Raw genomic sequence first — 14,473 nt, forward strand, 5'->3', positions numbered from 1 at the left:
AAATTTGTTGTTCTGATTTGTTTTTCTTGCTGTCACCCACATCCCAGTTCCCTTTCTAGAACACTCCTCAGTGTTCTAAGGGAGTCACTCCTCCCTCATTCCTAGTCCATTGATGAACTTTTAGTGGACGTGTGAAAGAAAACAAGTATCTCATGCCCTATTATACAGTATATGATAAAGTGCACATACCAAATGAAATTTTATATCATAAAATTTATATTATAAGATTTATATTATGTCATTCATATTTCTTGAATTCCCATATGTTAGATATACCACGATATTGATATGGTTACTACCCTGTGTAGTCTTGAGTATCTCTGCTTATGAGAAAGTTTGCTACTATTGACATACCTTTAAAGATCTGATTCCTCTCAAAAGATAAGACTAATATTGACATAGCGCTACACAGTTTTTAAAGGGCCTCCAAACATGCCTTTAAGCTTTGTTTTAATCCCCATATTTTCCACTTTCAGGCAAGGAAGATGAAATTCAGAAAGTATAAGGAACCTATCCAACTCTCCTACTAGAACACATCAGCTCTGGGGTTTGAATCCAAGTTTTCTGGAGCTAGAAGCTCATTGGATAGGTTGACCAGAAGTCTTGATCCAGAGACCCAGAATGTAATATTTGCTGTTTAAGAGGTCCTGCCATATCACCTCAGGTATGATGACCCTCAATTCAAGTGTCCATGTGCTTGCTCATTACCTGTGATAGAAAAATAGATCTTCTCTGAGCTCTGGCCACTTTCTGGTTCCATGAAGGAACTCTGTAATGAAACCCTAAGAGTCTACTTTTAGCCAGTCGGGGCCCCTCCCACCAGTACTATGCCAGCACAGGTGGCACTTCTTGGAGAATTAGGAAAGCTCTTAGGGCGTGTGTTTGCCCCATGTCTTGGTGAGGTAGTGAGTGAAAACAGGGCAACTTCAGAGCCCACTTGTCCCAGCCAGAGGACTTTGTTGGTGTTCCCATGGTACAACCCATGAGGCAGCCCCACCCCATAGCTCTAAGGCTCAGGCAGCCTCCCTTGGGCAGGAAGCCAGCCATTGATGTTGACCTTCACCACCCTGAGCTGCTTTCTTTCTCTTCCTCCTCCCTGTGAGACCCCTTCCTCCTTTCTCCTCTCATTGTTTCTCCTCTCTTATGTCCACATCTGCCTAAGGACAGCCTTTCCATGACCATAGCCAGGAGTGGCCTCCAGTCAGACACTAACTTTCCCACCCTGCTAACCCCTCACCTAGAACTTGGAGTGTCCTTCTGAAGGCCAGAATCCCAGCATGAGCATTTCAGACCAGAACATTTTGTCCTCCCTCGAGAACACCATAAAAATTATAAGCAAGGTAAGAACCTTCACTAATTTTGCCAATAGCCAGCTCCTAACCTGTACAACCAACCTCCATTCTTGATGCATGAATTAGGTCTAAACCAGCCAAGGGACACTACTCTGAGCCAAGCAATCCAGCAATGGAATGGCACTTTTAAACATCCATCAGCCCTGGGAAATAAGTCTTTATTGTTAAAATATGTTAAGTGAAATAAGGCAATTACAGAAGGGCAATGACATGATTCTACTTATAGGAAATATCTAAAACAGTGAAATTCATAGAAGCAGATGGTAAAATCGTGATTGCCAGGGACTGGTAGGAGAGGGAAATGGTGAATTGCTAATCAATGTACATAAAGTTTCAGTTATACAACATGAATAAATTCTAGCGATCTGCTGTGCAACACTGTGCCTATGGTTAACAATATTGTATTTTACACTTAAGAATGTGTTAAGGGGGCAGAGCTCATGTTGAGTGTTCCTACCACAGTAAAAAAAAAAAAAAATGGACTTCTGGGAATCCCAGGACGATCTCACAAAGCAGGGGATGTCAGAAAGTACTTCCTGCAGAATACTATGAAACCATCTGCTCTGAAGCAAACCATTTCAATCACTGCTTAATGTTCAGAGTCAATGAAATAAACTGTGAAGCAGAAAAGAAAATAAGTAGTAAGCAACAAACAATTTTCACAGTAGAACTGGAATGATCCAAAACATTTAATTCAACATTCCTCCTAACCAATTGTGGAAAATTATGCAGCTTTGTGTATTTATTTCGGCCATGGTAAACAATATTCTCTTGTGCTTATGAAAAAAATACTTTTTCCAAGAAGGTAGTGTGCAAAATCAACAGTGATTGATTTGGGCTACATTAAAGATGTGGGAGGCAAAAAGGTACCTTTGTCTCCTCAGCTGGATGACCCAGGACCTCAAGTGACTAGAGCTAGATGCTGAGCGGACACAGGCTCACATGCAGCCTATAGCCAGTCTACCCACACTGTAGACCTTCCTGAGCACCTGAGGCAGAACTAGTTCCCAACATCGACTGTAAAGAGGGCTTATGTTCTTTTCTGGTTCCTAGGCCTTATGCAAATTCCAGGGTGGCCCTGAGCATGATCTGAGACAATTATGAAGTTATGCTGTCCCTCCAAGGTAGTTTAAGAGGCTTGTCTACCTTGGGAAGACTGAGCACCTCAGAATCTGAAGTCTTCTTATTCATAGCTCTGCAGATTAATAAAGCCAATGAAGTTTTAGTAGACGTGTAAGAAAAGCAACCATCTCGACTAGGTTTAAACAGTAAAATGAGTATCAGATATATTCCAAGTGAGCAATGCTCAAACACATAAAATATGCAGTAAATTTTTAAAATGGCTTTTTTGTGTGTACAAAATGTATATAGCAGACACTTGAAAAGTATGGAGAGAAGGCAGATACGCCTGTACCTGCAAATGCATTTCTTCAAAACATCTATTTGTATCTCAACAATGGTCGCCTCTAAGTAGAAGATAATTTTCTCCTTTTTTATACTTCTTTCAGCTTTGCAAGTTTTGAATAATATACATAATCACAAGAAATGAATATATTTTAAAATTCCATAGCGCAGACCCCACCTCTTTGAAAACTAGCGACATATTAGGTTGTTATGGTTTGGATATGAGCTGTCCCCCAAAAGCTCATGTGTGAAATATTACAAGAGGGTTTAGAGGTGAAGTGATTGGATTATGAGAGTCATAATCACTGCATGAATCTGATGTTGGGGATTAACTGAGTGGTGACTATAGGCAGGTAGGATGTGTCTGGAGGAGGTGGGTTCCTGAGGGCATCCTTTGGGGTTGATATTTTGTCCTTGTTAAGCAGAGATCTCTATCTCTATCCCTCTCTCTCCCCCTCCCCCCTCTCTCTTTCCCTCTCTCTCTCTCTCTTTCTCTCTCTCTATCTCTCTCTCTCTCCCTTTCTCTCTCTCTCTCTCCTTTCCCTGATGCCAAGTTCCCAACTGCCTCTTCTTTTCCTCTGCTTCACCCCAGGTCCCAAATAATGTAGTTGGCTTTCCGTAGACTAAGACCTCTGAAACCATGAGCCCCAAAGTAAGCTTTTCCTCCTCTAATGGTTCTTATCAGGTCTTTTGTTCACAGCAGCAAAAAAAAAAGGCTAACTAAATATAAGCATAAAATATAATGCCTATAATTAGGAAAATAACAAAGGGAAAAGGAGCATATGGATCATTTTACAACATCTCTGCAGAATTTCTAAATGTACCCCAAAGGTCTAGAGCTGGATCATAGAAAGGCATGCTCTGAGAATGTCCAAAACAGGCCCAGGCCTGGGAGCTGTGCTAGTGGTGCTCTGCACACACCATACTCTTGCTACATCATGGTCTTCTCGCCCAAGCCGGGAGTGCTGGAATGGAACAGATCTGGCAAAGGGACTCCCCAGTGCTGGAATGGAACAGATCTGGCAAAGGGACTCCCCACTACTCAATGAGGACATAAGAACTCCCTATGGAGCACATTTTTGTCATAGAAGAAGAAAATCAGGATAAAATGCCAATTAAAACAGCCATGAAATGTCACCTTCCCCATCCCATCCGATGGGAAAAGTGTTTCATGTTTGAAAACATCAGGTGTTGGCGGGGGTTTGAGGGAATGTGTTCTCACAGACAGTGGTGACAGGAGCATAAATTAGCATGCCACTTAGGAGGGCAATTCAGATCACCCTATTAATCCACTAACTACATGCATACTTCAACCATGTCAAGTGCAGGGTTGATTATTGCAAGAGTAGCAGCAGGAACAATATTTTTTGTTCAGTTTGTACTGTCACAAAAGCACAAAAATAAAGATCATGAAAATTATAATGTATACACTAACAATTTGTTGAAATGAGAAAACCCCAAGTGATTATCAGAAGAGATCTTTAGCTAACCATCCTTTGAGAGTAGGGGTTAAGTGGAGGATGGGAGCCAATCAACTGATTTCATTGCATCCAGGTTCACAAGACCATAGCATCTACCCTTGACAGACATAGGTAGAAGAATGCTCATTGATGGGCTGGAGGTGGAGCTCAGTGTATGCACAGGCCCTGGGTTCAATCCCCACACCTCAAAATAAAACAATACCCCCCAAAAAAGATTGCTTATTGGAGCACTGTTTGCAATAGAACGAAACCATCCAAAAGTTCATCAACAGAACCAATACAGAATGCTTAAGTCACATTGGCTTCACTCAAAGCAGCAAAGAGTGAGTCCAGGTGTGCATGTCCCCATATACAAATATCTCCTGTCCAGTAATGAGACATATCTTTGAACAAAAATTTTAAAACAAACTACAGAATGGTAAGTACAATTGATATCATCCATATAAAAATTAAATATATTTACTTATCTTGCTTTAGATAAATGTGTATAATTAATTTTTAAAGTGCCAGAAAAATACATACCAAAGTGATAGCAATAGCTATCTCTGGGGAAGGGACTGAGATAAGAGGGTCATGAGAGGGCTGGGGATGTGGCTTAAGCGGTAGCGTGCATGGCTGGCATGCGTGCGGCCCGGGTTCGATCCTCAGCACCACATACAAACAAAGATGTTGTGTCCGCCAAAAACTAAAAAGTAATAAATATTAAAATTCTTGATCTCTCTCTCTCTAAAAAAAAAAAAAGAGGGTCATGAGAGACTCCAATTTCAACTATAGTGTTCAATTTTTAAAATTTTACAGGGGAAATGCATTTGGGTGTTTCCTGTGCAATTAAAACATTAAAAACTTTTTTCTTTAATTTTATAACAAAGAACTCGTAGGGAGAGACGTATAAACTCATATGGGCTTTCAACGTTTGCTCATTGTGTTTTCATTCCCTTTTCAATTTCCCCTGATTCTCTAGTAAAGAAAGCTTCAAACCTTAAGGAGAGGAAGGAAGGGAGGAGGAAGAGAGGGAGTATGGGGGTGGGGGCAAGGAGGAAAAAGGTCGTGTGGGGAGAACCAGAGAGAGACGCACTCAGCCCTACACCCTGTGTGGGAAAAGACGCCCACCTTGGAATCCTGACCTCACTCCTTAACAGTGACGGTGAACTTGAACTTGTTCACTTTGGGATCCCCCAAGTCGAGATAAGTTGTTCAGCTTGGTGAAGAGCAGAGTGGGGAGTAATTTCACTGAGGCTCTGATCATGGCTACTGGGAGCCCAGGCGCCCAGGGCAAGGCGCTGGCTGGCTCTTCTATGTTGGAATGTGATTAACTCCATCTGATGGAGGCTGAGCAAGTCTTCCCACAAGTTATATAACAAAGAGAAGGAAAGGCCGCCGTCTCAGCAGCAAACCAAAGTCCACAGAAGCAAGATTCATCCACTTGGAAGGTTATCATTATCATTAGACTTCACATTTGATGCACCCAACAGTTTGCAAAGTGTTGCCCTCCCTGGCCATCACCTAAGGTGAATCTCAACACATCTTTGCTAGGTTATCGAGGCAGATCATATTTGTATTTCTAGAGGAGAAATCAAAGCTGATAATTGCCAGGGTCACTTAGAAATTCAGCAGGGATTCATTCAGTTCCCTGTGATTGCAAAGCCTGCTCCTTCCACCCTAGCTCTGGGCTGTACCTACCACAGGTCACTTCAAATGACTCCAGGTAGAGTAGGATGGGAGAGGAGAGAACACCCAACAGAGGAAGAGGGCAAGGACAGTCTTTTGCTGATTTCCCACACTCACTACCAGCTTTAACACAATACAGTCCATTTTGTATCTGTTCTGTAGAAAGGGCAAAAAATTCGAACTTTCGATAAAGCTTTCTTCAATCCAACCTTGTATATAGTCCAAAACCAGCACGCTTGAAGGGCTCTTACCCACTGAGTTTAGATATCACTCTTGTCAAGCCTCTGTCCGATGTTCTTCTTGATGAAATTGTCCCTCTTTTTCCAACTCTCCATTTCTTTTTCAAACACACAATCCAGGGAAATTGTTATACTCTATATGTTTTTGGGCTCCTCCAAGTCCTGGGAGAATACTGCGAGATCATATTCTCCCCACGAAAATAGATTTTCCTTCTTCCTCTGTGTGAAGCGAACCGTGATCTCTTGGCCTAGATGGCTTTGTCCCGAGCCAACAACAAATGAGGGGATTTGATAAGGAAAAATCATTTGGACTGGTTTTCAAGAACCTGGTGAAAACAGGATCAAAAGTTGCCTGTTCTCAGATGTCGTCACACATGACTAAAAAAAAGGAGGAGGAGGAGGAGAAAAAAGAAGTGTGGATATTTTTTTAAACAAAGTATTTTTTCCACCTGTGATCCTCAAGCAATGCATCCAAATCAGGACCCATAAAAATCAGCCCATAATCACATTTTCTTAGTGTCTTTTGCTTCAATAATATGCTAAAGTCATTATAAATCCTTTGTCTGAAAGATATAATGACAAATTTTCATCCACGCAACTTGGATAAAATAGGGAGCCAAATACTACATCTTCAAGAAGCCTTTTTCTAATGAGATTACTATAAAAATGACTTTCACTGCCCAGCAAAGAAAGAACTGAGGCAGTTTGCTACAGAATTTAGATGCACTTGGCCCAAATTCATCAAGATACTAAGGATTTAGGGGAAAGGAAAGAGTTCGCTTTCTTTGCCTGGGTAGTAGCTTCACCTTTCACCTTCCTTTGTTACTAGTTGTCAAGTTCTTAAAAAGCTCAAGTACTGAGGTATAGAAGTAGCTTATTGAGAAGTCTATACTATTGCCTTCCAAAATTAACATTTATTAACCACGTCCTACACTACGTGCTAGAGATTTTGCATATATCATCTCATTTAATTTTTATACCACATCCTCAGAAAAATGTGTATCAACCCTGATTTTTCAGTTAAGGACACTTATCTTTCAAAATTCTATATACTGCCAAAGCAACAGGTCCAGTGGGTAACAACAGATTTAAGCTCAGTTTCAGCCCATAACACACACTATTTTGTATTGCATGCATCAAAAAGGAGTATACAAAAACTTCTAGGAAACCTTTGTGTGATAAAATATAATGAGAATGCTTTTACAATGGTTATGCAGGAGGAATTTATATCTGTCAAGTGAAATGTCATGAAATTATGTCACGAATTCAACCTATCCAATCATGAAAGAGATTTCCTGTTCACTCTGTTTTGTAGACAGAGTAGAAAATAGAGTTTCATCTAGATAGGGCAGAGGGGTGTGAGGGGAAGGGAGGGGGCAGGGGTTTAGAAATGATAGTAGAATGTGATAAACATCATTATCCAAAGTACAGGTATGAAGACACAAATTGGTGTAAATATACTTTATATAAAACCAGAGATATGAAAAATGTGCTCTATATGTGTAATATGAATTGGAATGCATTCCACTGTCATATATGAAAAAAATCTATAAAAAATAGAAAATAGAGTTTCAGCAATTTGGCTTACAGCAACTTAATTTCCCTTTAATAAAATGAGAACTAAAATCCAAAGATAACCAAGCTTTAAGGCCTTAGGCCTTGTTTTAAGCAAGTTACACCTTTTATCATTATAAAAGACATCTTTGCCCCATCATGGACATCATAGATTGTACTTTTTGTTGACTATTTTATTGACTGGTTAGCAAATTCAACTTAAAGAGAGGGAGGGAGAGAGATATCCCTCAATGTAGTGCAGTAGATAAGAGAATGAACTCCAGGGTCAAACAGACGGGGTGTGAATTCATGTTCTACCTCTTAATGGCCATGTGTCCAGGACAAGTTAGTTATCTCTAGAACATCCATTTCCTCATTTGAAATGTGGAGATGTTTTACTCTAGGGGTGAATTAACTCAAATAAGCCAATTTTTCACATTAGCAAACATATTTTAGTTATCATTAATATATCATTAATAGGGCTGGGGATGTGGCTCAAGCGGTAACGCGCTCGCCTAGAATGCGCAGGGCGCTGGGTTCGATCCTCAGCACCACATAAAAAATAAAATAAAGATGTTGTGTCCACCAAAAACTGAAAAATAAATATTTAAAAATTCTCTCCTCTCTCTCTTTAAATATATATATATATATATATATATATATATATATATATATATATATATATCATTAATAACACATTTTAGTTATTTCTCAGACAAAAGAAATAATGTCAAGTTTAAAAAAAATAGTAATTAGGTCTGCTTTCTTAAACTTAAGTCTGAGTATTAAATATGATTTTTCCAAAACATGTAATATCTTGGATACAGAATAGCTCAGATATAGTATGGCTGGAGTCTAGATAAAACCACAGAGTTGAGATGGAAGTTAATTTTTATATTCATAATTGCCCTTTCAGAAATTGGACACATTAAGTGGCCAATGAGAAGTACCAGCCATCTCATATTAGATAAAACAGAAGAAATATTTCCCTCCTCTTCATAAAGTGTCACAAACTTATTCAAATCTGATGTATACTCTTCAGTGATTCTTCTGTTCCACTGTTTTTCCAGCTGCTTTGTCTAAAAATATATAAACAGGAATGGAAAGCAATGACTTTTTAAAGTATTCTTTCTCTAGCTTATTTTGCATAATTAACAATAACTTGATTAGGCTTTATTATTGATTAAGTTTCTAGAGAACATAATATCCTTACTCTCAGTAGAATTTGAAATGAACAAAATATATGAAATGAACGAATGAAGAAGGGAGTTACTGAGTAAATAAAGCAGCCCTTTCCACCGTTCTCAACCATCCAAAACCATGTTTTCAGGATGAAACACAGAACATTAGCGCCACCTAGAGGGAGAAGTGTTTGAAATGTAAGGTATCATGAATGTTTGGAGAGATGTCATGAGTACCAAAGGTGGCCAGAGATTATCCAGCCCTGTGTGGCTCTAAATGGTAGCTCACATGTGATTATTGAGCACTTGAAATGTGACCACTGCAAACTGGGAGTGTAAAATACACACCAGATTTAGAGGACTTAAAGTGGAAAAAATACTGCAAAATATCTCATTCCTGTTTATATTGATGATGTTGAAATATTTTTGATTAGTCTATATAAGTAACTGGCAAAAAATATGAGGTTAAATTTAATATTTATTATTACAGTTATTATTTTGCATATTTATTGTCACTACCAGAAATTTAAAATTATATACGGAGCTTACATTATCTTTTTATGAATAATGCTGCTCTTAACTGCTACTCAGAATACAGCGGGTGGATCAGCAAGCATGGGCATTCATTACCCGGGAGCTGATTGGAAATGCAGAATCCCAGGCCCTATCTCCCACCTACTGGATCAGAATGTGCGTTTTAGCAAAACCCACAGGTGACTCATGTGTACATTAAGTTTGAGATTGCCTAATGTAATCCAGTGTTCTTTTTTATAAGTGGGCAAACTTATACAAAGAGTGGGGGCCTAACTGGTTCATGGATATTTGGCCAGATATCCCAAAGTCTGATTCCCTGATCTTGAGCGTACTGAACACCCCACCCCACACTATCTTACCCTAAGGACACTTTCATCTTTTACAGTAAAAACAAAATAAGATGGATGCTTCAGTGACAAAAAGAAAAAGAAGAAACAAAACATAATTTAAATATGTAAGAAAATGTGATGTCCTTAGAATATTTATGATAGAATTCTAGGGGTTTTTAATATTTTTCTAGCTGTAGATGGACACAATATCTTTATTTATTTATTTATTTATTTATATTTGGTGCTGAGGATCAAACCCAGTGCCTCACACATGCGAGGCAAGCGCTGTACCACTGAGCTACAACCCCAGCCCTAGAATTCAGCATGTGTACAAGTTGGTCACTACTCTTAGATAATCAACCTGCATTTTCTAAGCCATTTTTACAAATAGTATGCATTAATGGAGGGAAAAAAAGGCCAGAATTTTAAAGTGATAATGTGCATTCCAATCACTGAATAAATAAAAATGATTTTTAGAAGACTGGTTCCTTTATGCTAAATAAGAAATGACATGAGAATTGCAGTTTTATAGTGGAGCCACTTACTGGAGGGTCTCCCTCATTCTTTGAATGTCCCTCTTCTCACAATAGTTTAGTACATACAAGCTTTGAATAAGGACTTGTTGGATGCAAAGATTTGTCCTGCTGATTAGGTTCTATACCTCAGGAAACATCCCTACTTACATTGTCTGGCAACAATGTAAAGAAATTCAGGAAAACACGATAGCTAAAATTAGTAGTGCTTTTATGCCATAAGCCCCTTGTAAAGAGCACATTGTTAAGAGAAAATTCAAAAAGACACTATCCCTTGATTGTGAAAACATTATCTGTGGCATAGAAATACGAGGTTTCAGCTAAAATGAAATAATATTGGCAGATAGTGCCAAGGAACAAAAGCTACTGAAAATATTTATTTTTGTGATCATTTTTATAATACATTAATCAGGCCTAATCAATCCCCAGTGTACAACATACATGACCCACATGTTTTCTCTGATAAATGATCAATTTTTGTATTCCAAATGGAAAATGTAGATCTAACTTTGGAAATGGATGTCTGTGTTATATAAATTGAATACACTAAGGAGAAAAGGAAGCATATTAATGAAATGATTTTTTTAAATGATGTAAGTCATATGGGAAGGAAACTTTAACTCCCACTCTCTTCCTTTCAATTGTCCCATTTCCTCATGTTTTATCCATTACTCATGTCATGTTTTGTCATTAACCTAAATAAAATCATGGGATTTCAATCCTGCATACTATATACTGCAAAGAAGGGATGACTGTAACTATTTAAATGGCAATAATAATATGAAAAATAAACCAAAATGTTAATTTATGCATTCTTAATTCAGAATAAACATTACAAGTCAAATTGCAACATTTTCTCTATTGATGTCTCAAATTAAAATGGAATGACTCATTCACTCAATAATAGTTCATTGAGAACCTATATGCCAGGCACTGTTACCGGCACTAGAAGTATACAGCAGGGAATAAAACAGTTCCTGTCCTCCTGGGTCATTTGTTCCAGGAAGACAAACAGTAAACACATAGTGATGAATTGCGTGGTGTGACAGAATCTAACAAGTGATGTGGGGAACACAGGGAGATGCAGAGAAGGTGGGAAGAGTATTTTATGTAGGGTGGTCTCAGGTAGAGCAGTGAGGGAGGAAGGCTTGCAGACACATGGGGGAGAGCAGCTTGGTCCACTGGCACAGAGTAGAAAAGCCCAAGGCAGGCACATGCTCAGCAGCCTTGAGAACACAAAGGGAGTGGATGCAGGCAAGAGCCAAAAAATGACATCAGGGAGGCAGCCGGGCCCTGATCCTGCAGGACCCTTACATCATCGTAAGGACTGTGGGGTTTTCTCTAAGAGGGAAAGCCAATGGAGGGTTTAGCAGATTCATCCGTGATCCGACTTCACCTTTGGAAGGAATCATTTGGCTGCTGTGTTGGAAATAGACTTTAGGGACCAAGGCAGGAGGGAGAGACAAGCTAGAGGATTGTTGTAATAATCCCAGCAGGAGATGATGGTAGCTCGGACCAGGATGATGGTTGTGGAGGTAATAAAATGGTATCAAATTGTAAACATGTGTTAAAGGTAAAGCCACAGGATTTTTAGGTGAATTCAATGTGTGTGAGAAGAGGAGATGTGGGGTGTTAAGCAATTTGAAGAATATCAATACTAGTTTCTAAGAAAACAGACATGAGTAGATTTGGGTGGTGGTGGGGGGGGGAGATGGCTCCAGAGATTGCTTTTAGAAATTGATTTGGTATAGCTTTTAAGCATTCATTTTTTTTTAATTGAATAAGTGAGAACAGAGTGTGAGGGAGAGATGAGGCGGAGTCCTTGGCATTATTTCAGTCCCCGAGACTGCATGAGATCAGCAAAGGAGTGGCGTAGATGGAGCAAAAAGGAGTTGGGGGGACTGAACCTCAGAAGATCCAACACGGAGAGGGGCTGGCTGTTTCTTAACTGTTCAGATGTTTAGTGTTCTCGTCCCCCAAGTAAAATGCCAGCTCCTTGAGGCTCCAGTCAGATCTGTGCACTTCTCACTGGGAACTGTGACCTTGGGCAATGCTCAATAAATATTTGGTGAATGAATCAATGGGTGACTGGACATATACCAGGCAATGTTTGGAAGAGTTAACAAGATAAAAGAAGGAAGAATATAAGAACTGTATTCGGCATCTTTATCTAGTATCCATCACTCACTCTACCTGCTTAAGGAATAAATGTGGGACAGCACGGCAAAGCTGTAAAGCTCAACAGATTCTGGGATCTTGCTTTTCCAGACAGAGACCTTGAGCTCAAGACTTCCATTTGAAAAGCTAGACACAGTGGTGCAGGCCTATAATCCCAGGCACTTGGGAAACTAAAGCAGAAGGATTGTGTTTTAGGCAGCTTTTTCACAGCTGTGACTAAAAGACCCAGCCAGAACAATTTTAGAGGAGGAAAAGTTTATTTGAGGGCTCACGGTTTCAGAGTGTTCAGTCCATATGCAGCAAGCTCCATTCTCCAGGGCTCCAGTGAGGCTGAACATGATGGTGGAAGAGTGCAGCAGAGGAAAGCAGCTCACATCATGATCAGAGAGGAGGGAGGGAGGGAGGGAGGGAGAGGGAGAGGGAGGGAGAGAGAGAGAGAGAGAGAGAGAGACTACACCACTTGCCAGATACAAATATATACCCCAATGCCCACCTCCTCCAACCACCCCCTTCCTGCTTTCGGTTACCATTCAGTTAATCCCATCAGGTGATTAAGTCTCTGATTACATTAAGGCTCTCACAACCCAATCCTTTCACCTCTTAACCCTCTCGTATTGTCTCACATGTGAACTTTTAGGGAAACTCACATCCAAACCATAAGATTGCAACAAGTTCAAAGTCAGCTTCAGCAACTTAGTAAGATCCTGTCTCAAAATTAAAAAAAAAAAAAATTAAAGTAACTCAGCTGTCCTGGGTTCAATCCCCAGTTACCTGTCCACCCCCCCCCAAAAAAATGGGGCCTGGGAGAGGGGCAAGGGAGTGGTGAATTATCCCCCTCGGACCTCAATATATTGTTTCATGTTTTTTTATGACTGGCTTCATTCACCTATCATGTTTTTCAGAAGCATCCATGTTGTGGCATGTATTGGTCCTTCCTGCTTATGGCTGAATATTCCATTGCATGGATATACCCCATGTCGTTTATCCATTCATCAGTTAATGGGCATTTGGAATCTTGGCTATTATGAATGAATAATGTTGCTATGAACATTTGTGCACAAGTTCTTGCACGGGCATATGTTCTCAATTCTCTTGGGTATATACTTAGAAGTGGAATTTCTCAGATCAAATGGCACTCTGTTTAACAATTTTAAGAACTCCAGAATGTTGTCCAATTTTACATTCCCACCAGCAATATATGAGGTTTCAGATTTTCCACGTCCTAGACAGTACTTGTCATTTTTTAATTTAGTGGGTGTGAAGAAGATTGTGGATACCACCTGGATTTGATCTGATTTCTCTTTTGATTTGATTTCCCTGATGGATAATAATAGTGAACATCTTTTGATCTACGTTTTGGCACTTGTGCATTTTTCCTTATTTCTTCCACTACCACACACAGACTTGTTGAGATCTTATTTCTATTGTACTGGTTGACTTTATATTTTTAAAACCAACTTGAAACTTTCAATCAAACATGATAGTTCTTATCCTTCTCCCAAGTACAAAGACCTTTAAAGAATTTAATACCTCATACCATCTTAGCTGTTAACTAGTATTTTATTCCAGCTTTATTTTTTGTACCTTGCAAGTTTGCCATTATAATTATTTTATTTAGATTACTTAGTAATCTAAGTAAATACACATATTTGCCAATTATGTTGTTTATAATTGCTCTCTGAATCTCACTCTTTCTTTCTGAATTCAATTTTCTTCTTCCTGAAGGACATGCTCAATACTTCTTTTTTCAAAACCCTATAAGGGATTAACTAAATTTCATCCATTTTTTAAATTCCATTCTCATTCTTGAATGATACTTGCTTTTGGATAGAGTCTAATTAACAGCTACTTTGCTTTAGGATTTTGAAATGTCGTTCCACTGATTTCTAGCTTCTATTGTTGCTGTTCTAATTACTATTCCTCTAGGTAATTTGTCTTCCTTCTCTGGCTGCATTTAGGCTTTGGTGTATATGTGTTGTCTCTAACGTTAATTTCATTTCTGTATCCAGATGCTTCTTTT

General features: G+C 39.2%; 1 protein-coding gene across 1 annotated transcript in view; it reads left to right on the top strand.

Moving 5' to 3' along the window:
- The first annotated feature begins 1,114 nt into the window (after window positions 1-1,114).
- Window positions 1,115-14,473, top strand: part of Srd5a3 (steroid 5 alpha-reductase 3) — a 50,503-nt gene continuing 37,144 nt past the window's right edge. Inside the window, exon 1 of the mRNA XM_046463896.2 lies at window positions 1,115-1,340. The gene's annotated coding sequence lies outside the window, so the exon portion shown is untranslated. The remainder of the gene's footprint in view (window positions 1,341-14,473) is intronic.

The sequence above is a fragment of the Marmota monax genome, unplaced genomic scaffold, assembly GCF_021218885.2.
Source record: "Marmota monax isolate L192 unplaced genomic scaffold, Marmota_monax_Labrador192_F-V1.1 WCK01_AAM20220418_F8-fsc00025, whole genome shotgun sequence".
Classification (NCBI taxonomy): Eukaryota; Metazoa; Chordata; class Mammalia; order Rodentia; family Sciuridae; genus Marmota; species Marmota monax.